The 13,854-nt window shown below is 35.7% G+C and overlaps 2 long non-coding RNA genes across 2 annotated transcripts; both read left to right on the forward strand.

Annotated features, from left to right (window-relative positions):
* Positions 1 to 5,896: 5,896 nt before the first annotated feature.
* LOC123871577 lies at positions 5,897 to 7,465 on the forward strand. The gene is made up of 4 exons (XR_006797291.1): positions 5,897 to 5,982; positions 6,088 to 6,255; positions 6,992 to 7,137; positions 7,286 to 7,465. It is a non-coding gene; the product is annotated as an uncharacterized LOC123871577 (long non-coding RNA).
* A 1,991-nt stretch (positions 7,466 to 9,456) lies between these two features.
* Positions 9,457 to 11,025, forward strand: LOC123871789. Its single transcript, XR_006797347.1, has 4 exons — positions 9,457 to 9,542; positions 9,648 to 9,815; positions 10,552 to 10,697; positions 10,846 to 11,025. It is a non-coding gene; the product is annotated as an uncharacterized LOC123871789 (long non-coding RNA).
* Positions 11,026 to 13,854: the final 2,829 nt, after the last annotated feature.

Raw genomic sequence — 13,854 nt, forward strand, 5'->3', positions numbered from 1 at the left:
GTATCTTTGATTGTTGTTTGCATGCTTTTATTAAGTTATTATAAAAAAAATACTTAAATTACAGGTTACGTTACAGTCAAAAATCTTATCAACTTAACTTAATCTTATCTTCTTTTAACTGTAAAAGCAGTCAAAACTAGTTTTGCCTGTTTATTATGGTTTATTAGAATTAATTAATTAATGAAATGTGTTTTTTTGTAAACCAAAAAAGAAATGCGGCAAACAATGAAGTAAACTTTAAAATGAAATAGCAATAGAAATACACACTTTGTCTAAAAATCTCAAGTTTCTACCTATTACGGTTCATGTGATACAGTCCGCTGACAGACAATCGCATGGACAAACGAAAGGTCAGCGGAGGCTTAGTAATAAGGCCCCGTTGGCACCCTTTGGGTACGAAACTCTACAAAGTAATACGCAGCTACACGTTTTATCCTAAAAACGACTTTAGGATAAAAGTGTAGAAAATATGTAAGTAGACCTTTTTCATGAAAAGGCATGCCCATATTGTAAATCCCCATAAAATCCGATATTTCCACTGACATCATGCGATTAAAAGTGAAGCTCTAAAGCTGGGATAATCAAATTTGAGAGCCTGTTAACATGGAGGCCGCCAGATCGAGTAAATACCCCTCAGTGAAACCGGACACAATTGTGTTATGTTCCACCGATTTTTTACTGTTGGGATCCCCCTTTTGTTAAAAATCTTTTCTAATCGTAGTTCTTCGTCCGCGGGGATTTAAGTTCTAAAAATCCCGTGGAAACTCTTTGATTTTTCAGGATAAAAGCATGCTATGTCCATCTTCTGGTTATCTGTGGTATAGCCAATATCCTTCCCTGGGATGCAATCTGTCTTTGTACCAAATTTCGTTAAAATCGGTTAAATGGATGAGCCGGAAAAACTAGCAGACAGACATAAAGGAACACTTTCCTATTTATGGGTAAGTATAGCTTTATTCGTTTATCTATGAGTATTATGCGAAGGATTTGGTAGCTCGTTGCATTCCAAGAAAACGCAAAAAGGATTAATGTTTGCACCCCTAGTAGTTGTACGTAGTAGTATCTAGTACAGACTGTACTAGTGTTAGTAGTTGTGCATCTGTCTGGCAGTGACAAGACGATAACCTTTTAACCACCTATTGATTTATTTATTAACAAGTGTAAATTAAAAATTTTCAACACCCCCGACCAGTGAAGGTTACAGTAACTAGAAAAAAGCTGATAACTTTAACGGCTGAACCGATTTTCTTGGACTATTCCGCGCCTACGATCCAAATGTATCTGAGTTTTCCAAAACATCATTTTCAAATAAATAATTATGTAGGTATATCTAGGCAACGTCCATCTTGACAGCTTGACATTTGTCAATTGCCACTTGAATATTATGAACCTAAGGGTTATCTAACCTTCTTTTCTACAAGAAAACTAGAAAAGAGCTGATATCTTTTAAACGGCTGAACCAATTTTTTTGGATTATAGCTAAGAACACTCTCGATCAAGCCACATTTCAAACAAAAAAAATTAAATTAAAATCGGTTCATTCTTTTAGGCGCTACGATGCCACAGACAGATACACAGATACACAGACACACAGATACACACGTCAAACTTATAACACCCCTCTTTTTGGGTCGGGGGTTAATAAAACAACCAATTTATTTCATTTACTAACAGCTAATACTTCGAATGGCGTTTTCCACTTCATTTTATATCAACATACAGTATATTTTTCCTTTAGAAAAATATTCAATATTGATACGGGTAATGGAGTGCGCGCTTTGTGTCCTCACTCACTTTGCAGTCAAAGCGCAATAACGAGCGCTCGGAATAAAGCGATCATCGCCAATTGCCGTGAGCCATTCGGCTGATTGACTCGCGCGGGATTATTGAAACTCTCAGCGGCGATACGTTGCTTTGGCTATTTTATGATACTCTAACTCAAGTAGTTATGCTTACATTGTGGATTAAATGGTATATATTTTTCCTCAATAAAATATTCTAAATGACGGCGAATCGCATTAAAATCTATTGAGAACTTTAGTAGTTAGCTATAAGCGACCACACAGTCAAATACAGATTGTATTATTTGAGATAGAGATATTATCTCGGATAATAAAGCACGCGCTTTGTGTCCTCGCTCACTTTGCAGTCAAAGCGCAATAACGAGCGCTCGGAATAAAGCGATCATCGCCAATTGCCCGTGAGCCATTCGGCTGATTGACTCGCGCGGGATTATTGAAACGACAGTGCGATTCGCTACGGTTACTTTATGATACGCTAGTATGAGTACCAAATACTGCACACCTAATATTGATTCGCTATGGCTACTTTGAAGATTGCCATTTCATATTTAGAAACAGAGTTGTCGAGCAGGTCCATTAGGGTAATTGCGTGGGTGCTTTGTGCCCTCGCTCACTTTGCAGTCAAAGCGCAATAATGAGCGCTCGGAATAAAGCGATCATCGCCAATCGCCCGTGAGCCATCCGACTGATTGACTCGCGTGGGATTATTCAACGCTCAGCGGGAATACATTGCTTTGCGTACTTTATGATACACTACTTTACCTGATTGGGCTTACTTATAAAATAAATTATCGACACCTGCAATTTAAAACATTGTAACTCATTTTTCACTACTTTTCAGGAGAGCGATTTAAACATTCAAAATATTCTCACTTTGTTCCTAAAAGTCCTAGCGTCTTCCAATTTTGTAAATATAAGTAAAAAGGGATTATCTACATTTCTGTATGACTAAATTGTTGTTTACTTATGTATTTTATATGTTTTTATGACTTACAATGATTTTTCATTAAAAACTGGTTTCCAAATAAAGTTGTAACTCAGACATACAGTGCAATTTAGTAGGGCAATAACAAATTTACCGAGAAAAATAATTGTAAGTCTGAGTTACAATGCATAATATTTATTTTAATACATAGTTGGAGTTACCATAAAAATAAAAAATGAATTAATTTGCATTGTTTTTATTATTACAGTTCCAAAATATCAAAATAAACCTAAAGTTAATCAATCTTTACATTTAGGTTTACATAGGGTGTAAGTTTTACAAAGTAAAGTAACAATAATCATAGATTTTCAATTATTTTAATAAGCGTTTAAGGACGTACAACAATTGCCATTAGGCTTTATTGTTTTTGCGTGGAAGTAGGGGAAAATTGTCTTTTGTGACAGAGTGATGGCTTGCTTTACCCACCAATTTCACGCAGCTACATTAAAGTTAGACAAAAACTGTAAACTGTGAATTTTAAATCTTCATTGAAAATTAACCATTAATGAATCAGCCTTTACAATTTAGAACTACATTCCTTCTACATTTAGTCTGTGTTACATTCCTGTTATACTTTATTTTAGTTGCGTAAACTGGTAGGAGAAGCAAGTCATGCAAGCAATCGCTATGACTCAGAGTTTTAAGACAAAGACAGAGCAATCATTTTCCCTATGCTTTCTCGCAAGTTTATAAATTATTTGCGTGAAAGCGGAGGGAAAATGATCGCTCTATCTTTGTCTTATAACTCTGAGTCAGAGCGATTGCTTGCTTCTCCTTCCAGTTCAAGCACTACAATAAAGTTTGACAGGAATGTAACACAGACATTTTCGAATCTTCATGGGAACTAGGGATATCAACCAATCACTTTCTAATTTTTATTCAACTAATTAAAATCAGTCATAATCAACCTCAACAATATAATGTAAAGATCCTGTTAAACATGTTTAAATATGTGGGTGCTGGTGGTAGGTGAAGGAGGTGGATAAGCTCTCTCATTGTTTCTTTTACAAAAGATAAGGTATTTTGTTAAAGAACAATGAGTAAGAGCTGTTGCTTTCTTCTCCATTCACTGGCACTCACATTTAAATATGTTTGACGGGAACTAAGTACAGCAACAAAAAACTTATTCTTTATAATTTATGCATCAAAAAATAGACACAATTAGGTACCTATTAATCAGACTCACTTGCATTTGGTACGTTTGAGCTCAAATGAGGTAAATTTATAAAATAATCATGATAGATATCTGGAATAGCTTTGCTATTGCACAAATTTATTAAACCTTTATATTTTGCAGCAGATATAGGCAAGAGCGCGTTATAAGCCTTTGGAATGTTAATATTTTGATCATTGTTTTGAGGTTCCTTTACATTATGACGAGTACCTGATCGAACAGAAACTTGAGCTATATTAATTATAGACATCTCAGTGTCACTTAAAGAATCATATTGAAAAGTAATTATGTTTGGTAAGCTACTGATAAATTTAATGTGCATAATTTTACTCCAGGTTACTTTCACATTGTTAATATCGCAGTCCCAATTTTTGTACAGTGATAACAGCTATTTTTAACATTAAAACAGTACAAATTAATTAACAATGCGTAAAACGCCGGCAATGCACGCGTTGTAACTCGATCAAAACAAGAAGTGCGGGATCGCAGGGAGATGTGGTTGACACTGCATGCATTCTAAGTTTAGTTATTAGAACAGGAACGTAAATATACGGCGGAATAAATAATGGTAACAATTTTTTTATTTGAAATGATAATTATATTTTAAGAATGAAAACATCGTAACTCAAGTTACGATGAAAGTTTACGAAATATTTTCATTTATGTAAGAAATCTTACCAAGAAAAAAATTGTATCTTATGTTACAATTATTGTTTTGTAAAATTATTATTACTTACCACGGGCAAGTGTGTGTAACTAAAGATACCTTTTTTTCATCGTTAGTGGACGACTAGTTACAATGTTTTTATGCTGGCTAAAATCGTAACGGGAGTGAATTTAGATACGACGGTAAGCGCAAAAAAAAGAGCATTTTTTTCTTATTAACCCTGTGTTTAAAGGTCATTTTCGCTAAAAAGTGAGTTACAATGTTTTAAATTGCAGGTGTCGTTATTATCTTAGCCTACTTATTCAATAGTCTAATATGCATAAATTTTTTCAGTGAAATGCTCTACATGACTGCGAAAACCGTATTAAAATCCACCGAGAAGTTTAGTATTCATAAGCGATTACACAGTTAGATTGTTGTATTTTGTTCTATTTAGATACAAAGATACTAACTGGGACTTTGTGTGCTCATTTACTTTGCAGTCAAAGCGCAACTACCAAGCGTTCGGAACAAAGCGATCATCGCCAATTGCCCGTGACTTGTGAGCCATTCGGCTGATTGACTCGCGCGGGATTATTGAAACTCTCTGCGGGATACATTGCAATGGCTACTTTATGGTCGCAACCATCAATAACTCGAATATTCGTATTGATTAATCTACATAAAAAATCTTTACAAATAAAAGGCAAAAGTGACTGACTCATATTAACATATAGCCTCAGGATACATAATATGGTACGGGCCCCAAGTCTACTATTGCAATTGTGTTTCAGTTGTCTATCAATGACATCTTAATTGTTACTTTTAGCAATTTTGGTAGTCTACTAATTCAATGGCGTCACAATTGCTTTCCGATGGCGTGCCACTGACACTTCAATGACGCAGTTGTAAATAGTTGGTAGTCCCGTACTTAATGACAAGCCAATGATCGAATGTATGCGTAGTCTGCTAATAGTTTGACAGCTGCAATGACCATTGAATCGCCAGTGAACTATCATTGATGCGCCATTGTGCTGTCATTGCTTTTAAGCCAGTGTTTGTTTGGTTTTACGGGTTTAACATCATGTTTAGCAATAGTTTGGGTATTTAGTTGTTATCTTTCTACGTTGTAAGGTGAACACCTAGGCATAATGTCTAGAATAAGATGGAATATTTTGGAATTGGCCAACGCGGTTGATACTCAGGAGTTGATATTGATACTCGCTTGCTAAGGAGCAATATAGACCCCTTTCAGGATATATCCTTTGTAAAAATGTTTCACCTTGGGAAGGAAACTGTAAAGGAGCTAGTGGAGCAGCTCACTCCACTTATTCCGAGACCACAACGGAATGATGGAATATTTGCGGAGACGAAGGTTAGAAAACAACTTCAAATTATCATTGCTTATCTCTAAAGGCATGGCTATAATCTAAGAATACATGAAGTTGGTAGGTATGAATGTAATGTATTACTGTTGCAGATTCTGATAGCCTTAGCATTTTATACACCATCTCATACCAGACATTAGTTGGGCAGAGTGCCCTCCACAGAAGACTGTGTCAAGAGCTGTGAGGCAAGTTACAGAGACACTCAATGCCAAATTTAACAAATGGCCCATCCAGCATGACCGGAATGCCATGAAAGCTAAGTGAGAAATTCAACTTTTCCTAACTGTTGTAGGTTTCCTAATGTTGGTTGGATTTTCAGGTGACAGTGGCTATCCTCTGAAGAAAACAAAGATCACCCCAATCCTCAACACCATAGAGGGAACACCATAGCACAATTTTTATTTAATGCACTCAATAGACTGCACTCAATAGAGTTGAACGCTGTATAGTTTTATTAAATAAAATCCTGTTTGAGACAGTATATGAAAAAACCGGCCAAGTGTGAGTCAGACTCGCGCACTGAGGGTTCCTTACTCGGGTATTTTTCCAACATTTTGCATGATAAATCAAAAACTATAAAAATCTGTTTTAGAATGTACAGTAAAGCCCTTTTATATGATACACCACTTGGTATAGTTATCTTACTTTGAAAATTGAAACAGGTTTTCATTTTTTTTTAAATGATGTAACCACAAATTCGCGGTTTTCAGATTTACTCGTATTCCTGTATTTGTGCTATAAGACCTACCTACCTGCCCAATTTCATGATTCTAGGTCAACGGGAAGTATAGGTTTTACCTACTTATAGGTATAACCTTTAGGTTTCTTGACAGACACGACGGATGGACGGACAGACAGACACAAAGTGATACTATAAGGGTTCCGTTTTTCCTTTTGAGGTACGGAACCCTAAAAAAAGGGTGTCTTAGACAAATAAACTATAGCAAATATTATAGTTTGATTGATAGGTGTTTTATTTACAAATTATTTTTTCAGATGTTTGCTCCGAGCACATGCTTTGCATTACAGTCCAATCACCACAGGCAAGATTGTGAATGCATGTTATATTTTGCACAGTATTGCAAACAAGACCAACGCACGTGCCTCCACTCATGCCTGTGGAAGCTCTTCATCTGCAACAGGTATGTGATTTAATTTTTGTTTATTCTTTAAAAAAAAACAACAAATTTCCACAAATATGTTTATTCATTTAACATAAAAAGATTAAAATATGCTTAATATATAAGAGTAATATTATTATGAATTAAACAACATTATTGTATATTTTAGGATGAACACAATTCAAGGGCCGAGAGTTGGAAAGTGCTATTGAAGGACAGCATTCACAAAGCCATCGAGTTAACCAAGGTCTGCTTGAAGGTAGGGTGCTGCAGCAGGCTCTCATCAACAGGCTGTGGAGAAATGCATGAAATTAATAATAAATAATTGAAATAAATGATTTTGAATTTTGACTAGACTTTGATTAGATTTTTAAAGAAAAAATAATATTTCTTTCCTATAATCCGCATAACTGTTTAGCGATTATAGCGAAACATAGGAATATTAATTTTTCTTTAAATATCATGGAATTCCACAATGTAATGTCTGTTTCTATTCAATATTTGGTTAGATTAATATTGGAAACTCCAAGCATAGTAATTGATAATAATTTGCTGATCTGACACCATTACCAGAGTATTTTCCATTTAATTTCTTTGAACAGACACTAAATTGTACCTTGAATGTAGTCATCAGATTCTGATAGCTGTTTTGTGGGACATTTCTGAAAACAATAAACTACTGTTTATTCAATACTAGAGGATTTCGGTTTTTTAAAATCCCGCAGGAACTCTTTGATTTTTCGGGATAAAAAGTAGCCGATGTCCTTCCCCGGGATGTAGCCCATGTCTGTACCAAATTTCATCACAATCGGTTCAGCGGTTGGGCCGTGATAACGTAGCAGACAGACAGACAGACACACTTTCGCATTTATAATATTAGTATGGATAATATAATGACTAAATGTTTTTAAATATTAAATGAATAAAAAGGCAACCTTTTTCGAGGGGAATGCAACACTCGTTGCATCTCCTGCTCCTCCTGCTGTCCTGCTAAATACAGCAGCAAACTTTTCAATTGCTGCAGCCAGCCTAGCAGCAGCTTGGTTTGTTGCAGTCCCCAGTCTGACAATTGCTGCAGCCAAGTTCTCCGTCGCCTGGGCTTGAGCCAAAATGCGTCTGCATTTTGGCCTCGATATCTGCTCAAGCCTGGCCTGCGAACGCCGCTTAGCCAGGCTTTGCCCCGTCACTGGTGCGGTTGCAGTGACAGGAATGGCTCTCCAAATAGTCTAGCAGCGACGAAATCTGCTCCCCTACTACCATTTTCGCAGTCCCTTATAATATTCACACTTCACAGATTTAAATATTCTGTCTACCTAGGTAGGTATTCGCAAGTCGCCGCAAAAATCAAAAATCAAAATACTAAAATAAAGTTGTTTATATAAGGTACTATCTCTATGAATTGCAGAACTATCAAATGACATTGACATTTAATGTCAATTCGACAATTACAGATGAAATATAATTATTTTTGACATTTTATTTTTTAGATCGCACTTAAAATTTATCTTTTTGGCTTATTATGATAATTTTACTTAAGGCTTAATCTTTAAAACACAAATAGATAACATTTATAATCGAATCTAGCTTAAATAAACGTTTTTAATATGTATTATTTTTTTTGGACTCATTTCGGCAAACGCTTTTTGAGCAAATGGCAATACCAACTACAATGCAACTACAATCCAATTACAAGACCATCGGTCGACCATTGTGAATTTAGTAGACTACGAAATTGTGAATCAATGGTAATTGAATTAAAATTGCATTGTAGTTCAATGACAAATCATGTAAAATAGCAGACTTGGGGCCCTGGGCCCCAAGTCTACTATTGCAATTGTGTTTCAGTTGTCTATCAATGACATCTTAATTGTTACTTTTAGCAATTTTGGTAGTCTACTAATTCAATGGCGTCACAATTGCTTTCCGATGGCGTGCCACTGACACTTCAATGACGCAGTTGTAAATAGTTGGTAGTCCCGTACTTAATGACAAGCCAATGATCGAATGTATGCGTAGTCTGCTAATAGTTTGACAGCTGCAATGACCATTGAATCGCCAGTGAACTATCATTGATGCGCCATTGTGCTGTCATTGCTTTTAAGCCAGTGTTTGTTTGGTTTTACGGGTTTAACATCATGTTTAGCAATAGTTTGGGTATTTAGTTGTTATCTTTCTACGTTGTAAGGTGAACACCTAGGCATAATGTCTAGAATAAGATGGAATATTTTGGAATTGGCCAACGCGGTTGATACTCAGGAGTTGATATTGATACTCGCTTGCTAAGGAGCAATATAGACCCCTTTCAGGATATATCCTTTGTAAAAATGTTTCACCTTGGGAAGGAAACTGTAAAGGAGCTAGTGGAGCAGCTCACTCCACTTATTCCGAGACCACAACGGAATGATGGAATATTTGCGGAGACGAAGGTTAGAAAACAACTTCAAATTATCATTGCTTATCTCTAAAGGCATGGCTATAATCTAAGAATACATGAAGTTGGTAGGTATGAATGTAATGTATTACTGTTGCAGATTCTGATAGCCTTAGCATTTTATACACCATCTCATACCAGACATTAGTTGGGCAGAGTGCCCTCCACAGAAGACTGTGTCAAGAGCTGTGAGGCAAGTTACAGAGACACTCAATGCCAAATTTAACAAATGGCCCATCCAGCATGACCGGAATGCCATGAAAGCTAAGTGAGAAATTCAACTTTTCCTAACTGTTGTAGGTTTCCTAATGTTGGTTGGATTTTCAGGTGACAGTGGCTATCCTCTGAAGAAAACAAAGATCACCCCAATCCTCAACACCATAGAGGGAACACCATAGCACAATTTTTATTTAATGCACTCAATAGACTGCACTCAATAGAGTTGAACGCTGTATAGTTTTATTAAATAAAATCCTGTTTGAGACAGTATATGAAAAAACCGGCCAAGTGTGAGTCAGACTCGCGCACTGAGGGTTCCTTACTCGGGTATTTTTCCAACATTTTGCATGATAAATCAAAAACTATAAAAATCTGTTTTAGAATGTACAGTAAAGCCCTTTTATATGATACACCACTTGGTATAGTTATCTTACTTTGAAAATTGAAACAGGTTTTCATTTTTTTTTAAATGATGTAACCACAAATTCGCGGTTTTCAGATTTACTCGTATTCCTGTATTTGTGCTATAAGACCTACCTACCTGCCCAATTTCATGATTCTAGGTCAACGGGAAGTATAGGTTTTACCTACTTATAGGTATAACCTTTAGGTTTCTTGACAGACACGACGGATGGACGGACAGACAGACACAAAGTGATACTATAAGGGTTCCGTTTTTCCTTTTGAGGTACGGAACCCTAAAAAAAGGGTGTCTTAGACAAATAAACTATAGCAAATATTATAGTTTGATTGATAGGTGTTTTATTTACAAATTATTTTTTCAGATGTTTGCTCCGAGCACATGCTTTGCATTACAGTCCAATCACCACAGGCAAGATTGTGAATGCATGTTATATTTTGCACAGTATTGCAAACAAGACCAACGCACGTGCCTCCACTCATGCCTGTGGAAGCTCTTCATCTGCAACAGGTATGTGATTTAATTTTTGTTTATTCTTTAAAAAAAAACAACAAATTTCCACAAATATGTTTATTCATTTAACATAAAAAGATTAAAATATGCTTAATATATAAGAGTAATATTATTATGAATTAAACAACATTATTGTATATTTTAGGATGAACACAATTCAAGGGCCGAGAGTTGGAAAGTGCTATTGAAGGACAGCATTCACAAAGCCATCGAGTTAACCAAGGTCTGCTTGAAGGTAGGGTGCTGCAGCAGGCTCTCATCAACAGGCTGTGGAGAAATGCATGAAATTAATAATAAATAATTGAAATAAATGATTTTGAATTTTGACTAGACTTTGATTAGATTTTTAAAGAAAAAATAATATTTCTTTCCTATAATCCGCATAACTGTTTAGCGATTATAGCGAAACATAGGAATATTAATTTTTCTTTAAATATCATGGAATTCCACAATGTAATGTCTGTTTCTATTCAATATTTGGTTAGATTAATATTGGAAACTCCAAGCATAGTAATTGATAATAATTTGCTGATCTGACACCATTACCAGAGTATTTTCCATTTAATTTCTTTGAACAGACACTAAATTGTACCTTGAATGTAGTCATCAGATTCTGATAGCTGTTTTGTGGGACATTTCTGAAAACAATAAACTACTGTTTATTCAATACTAGAGGATTTCGGTTTTTTAAAATCCCGCAGGAACTCTTTGATTTTTCGGGATAAAAAGTAGCCGATGTCCTTCCCCGGGATGTAGCCCATGTCTGTACCAAATTTCATCACAATCGGTTCAGCGGTTGGGCCGTGATAACGTAGCAGACAGACAGACAGACACACTTTCGCATTTATAATATTAGTATGGATAATATAATGACTAAATGTTTTTAAATATTAAATGAATAAAAAGGCAACCTTTTTCGAGGGGAATGCAACACTCGTTGCATCTCCTGCTCCTCCTGCTGTCCTGCTAAATACAGCAGCAAACTTTTCAATTGCTGCAGCCAGCCTAGCAGCAGCTTGGTTTGTTGCAGTCCCCAGTCTGACAATTGCTGCAGCCAAGTTCTCCGTCGCCTGGGCTTGAGCCAAAATGCGTCTGCATTTTGGCCTCGATATCTGCTCAAGCCTGGCCTGCGAACGCCGCTTAGCCAGGCTTTGCCCCGTCACTGGTGCGGTTGCAGTGACAGGAATGGCTCTCCAAATAGTCTAGCAGCGACGAAATCTGCTCCCCTACTACCATTTTCGCAGTCCCTTATAATATTCACACTTCACAGATTTAAATATTCTGTCTACCTAGGTAGGTATTCGCAAGTCGCCGCAAAAATCAAAAATCAAAATACTAAAATAAAGTTGTTTATATAAGGTACTATCTCTATGAATTGCAGAACTATCAAATGACATTGACATTTAATGTCAATTCGACAATTACAGATGAAATATAATTATTTTTGACATTTTATTTTTTAGATCGCACTTAAAATTTATCTTTTTGGCTTATTATGATAATTTTACTTAAGGCTTAATCTTTAAAACACAAATAGATAACATTTATAATCGAATCTAGCTTAAATAAACGTTTTTAATATGTATTATTTTTTTTGGACTCATTTCGGCAAACGCTTTTTGAGCAAATGGCAATACCAACTACAATGCAACTACAATCCAATTACAAGACCATCGGTCGACCATTGTGAATTTAGTAGACTACGAAATTGTGAATCAATGGTAATTGAATTAAAATTGCATTGTAGTTCAATGACAAATCATGTAAAATAGCAGACTTGGCCGTACAGCTCAAACCACTATGTCAAGCCGCTTGAGATTTGGCACGTACGTTTCTTCAGACATAATGTTATATGGCGTCATGAAGAACTATATACAAACTATATAACTTATACAAAATATAAAGATCTATAAAAACTTAAAATCTACTCAAATAGTAAGTTTTATCTCTCTAATGTAGTGGTTAAAACTTTGGTCTTATATTATGTGGGAAGATTCCCGGAAGGAGCGATTCGGGAAGACTTCTATTCTTAATTCTACTAGCTACAAATATCTACGACGATTCAGTGTCTCTACGCGGGGTCTACGCACAGTTTTGCGTCTACGCCCTCTACGTGGTATGGGAATGCTTATGTTTTTCTAAATCAGTATGTAAGGCGGATGAATTTATTTAAAGCCTCGGTTGATTACGTATTAAATCTCTATAGAAAAATGTATTATAACATGTATTTTAAATACCTAATTATTATTACCTATTCTGTAAGTTTTAGGTAGGTAATGAAGGACATAGACGCTCCGTCTAAATTTTGCCTTTGTTCTTCTAACTTCGTCGAATTTAATTCGCTCAAAAATTATTGTAAAATAAAGAAAAAGCTTCTTTCAACTATCGATTACGCTCAGTATAAAACAATATTGATTAATCTTTCCCGCGTCTCGCTGGAGAGTTGAGAGCCAGCTGACAGATAATGAATGGTCAATGGACGGACGCGACAGAATCCAAAACGATAAGTTCACCGTTTTTTAGAGTTCCTTACCCGAAGGATGCCAACGGGACCATTATTACTAAGCTTCCGCAGTCCGTCCGTCCGGCTGTCTTTCAGCGACCTGTACCTCATAAACTGTAATAGGTAGAGAGTTGATATTTTCACACAATGTGTATTTCTCTTGCTGCTGTAACAACTAATATTAAAAAATTAAAATTGCTTGCCATGAAATCAACAATAAAATGAAAAAGTGTTATTTCTTATACGATAGTGCGGAACCACTGCACTTGAGCGGATTTTTTTAATCAATTTCATATTTTAAAAATTTGGCCTTTAAAACAACGAGTACCCTCTGGGCATCATATATCTTGTTGTGAGTTATAATATGTATAATAATTCCTCAAAGAATAACACTCTAATTGCTACTTGATAAAGTCCGAGAGAGCCAATGAACTGATATACATAACATACCTACGCGCATTTTAACACTATTTCTTTAGTCGAATAAAAAGATAGTAGGTGTGCTTCGGTAAAAAATGCGATGGCGATTGGAGCTTGTATTTTTAGTATTCACTGGTCAGTATCGAAAGATAGAAAGTTTTTTTTTGTTTAACTGCCTGGTAGCTAGGTTACTTCTTTTTACGAGAAATACATACACGAGAATAGTTCAAA

Source organism: Maniola jurtina, chromosome 14 (assembly GCF_905333055.1).
Source record: "Maniola jurtina chromosome 14, ilManJurt1.1, whole genome shotgun sequence".
Classification (NCBI taxonomy): Eukaryota; Metazoa; Arthropoda; class Insecta; order Lepidoptera; family Nymphalidae; genus Maniola; species Maniola jurtina.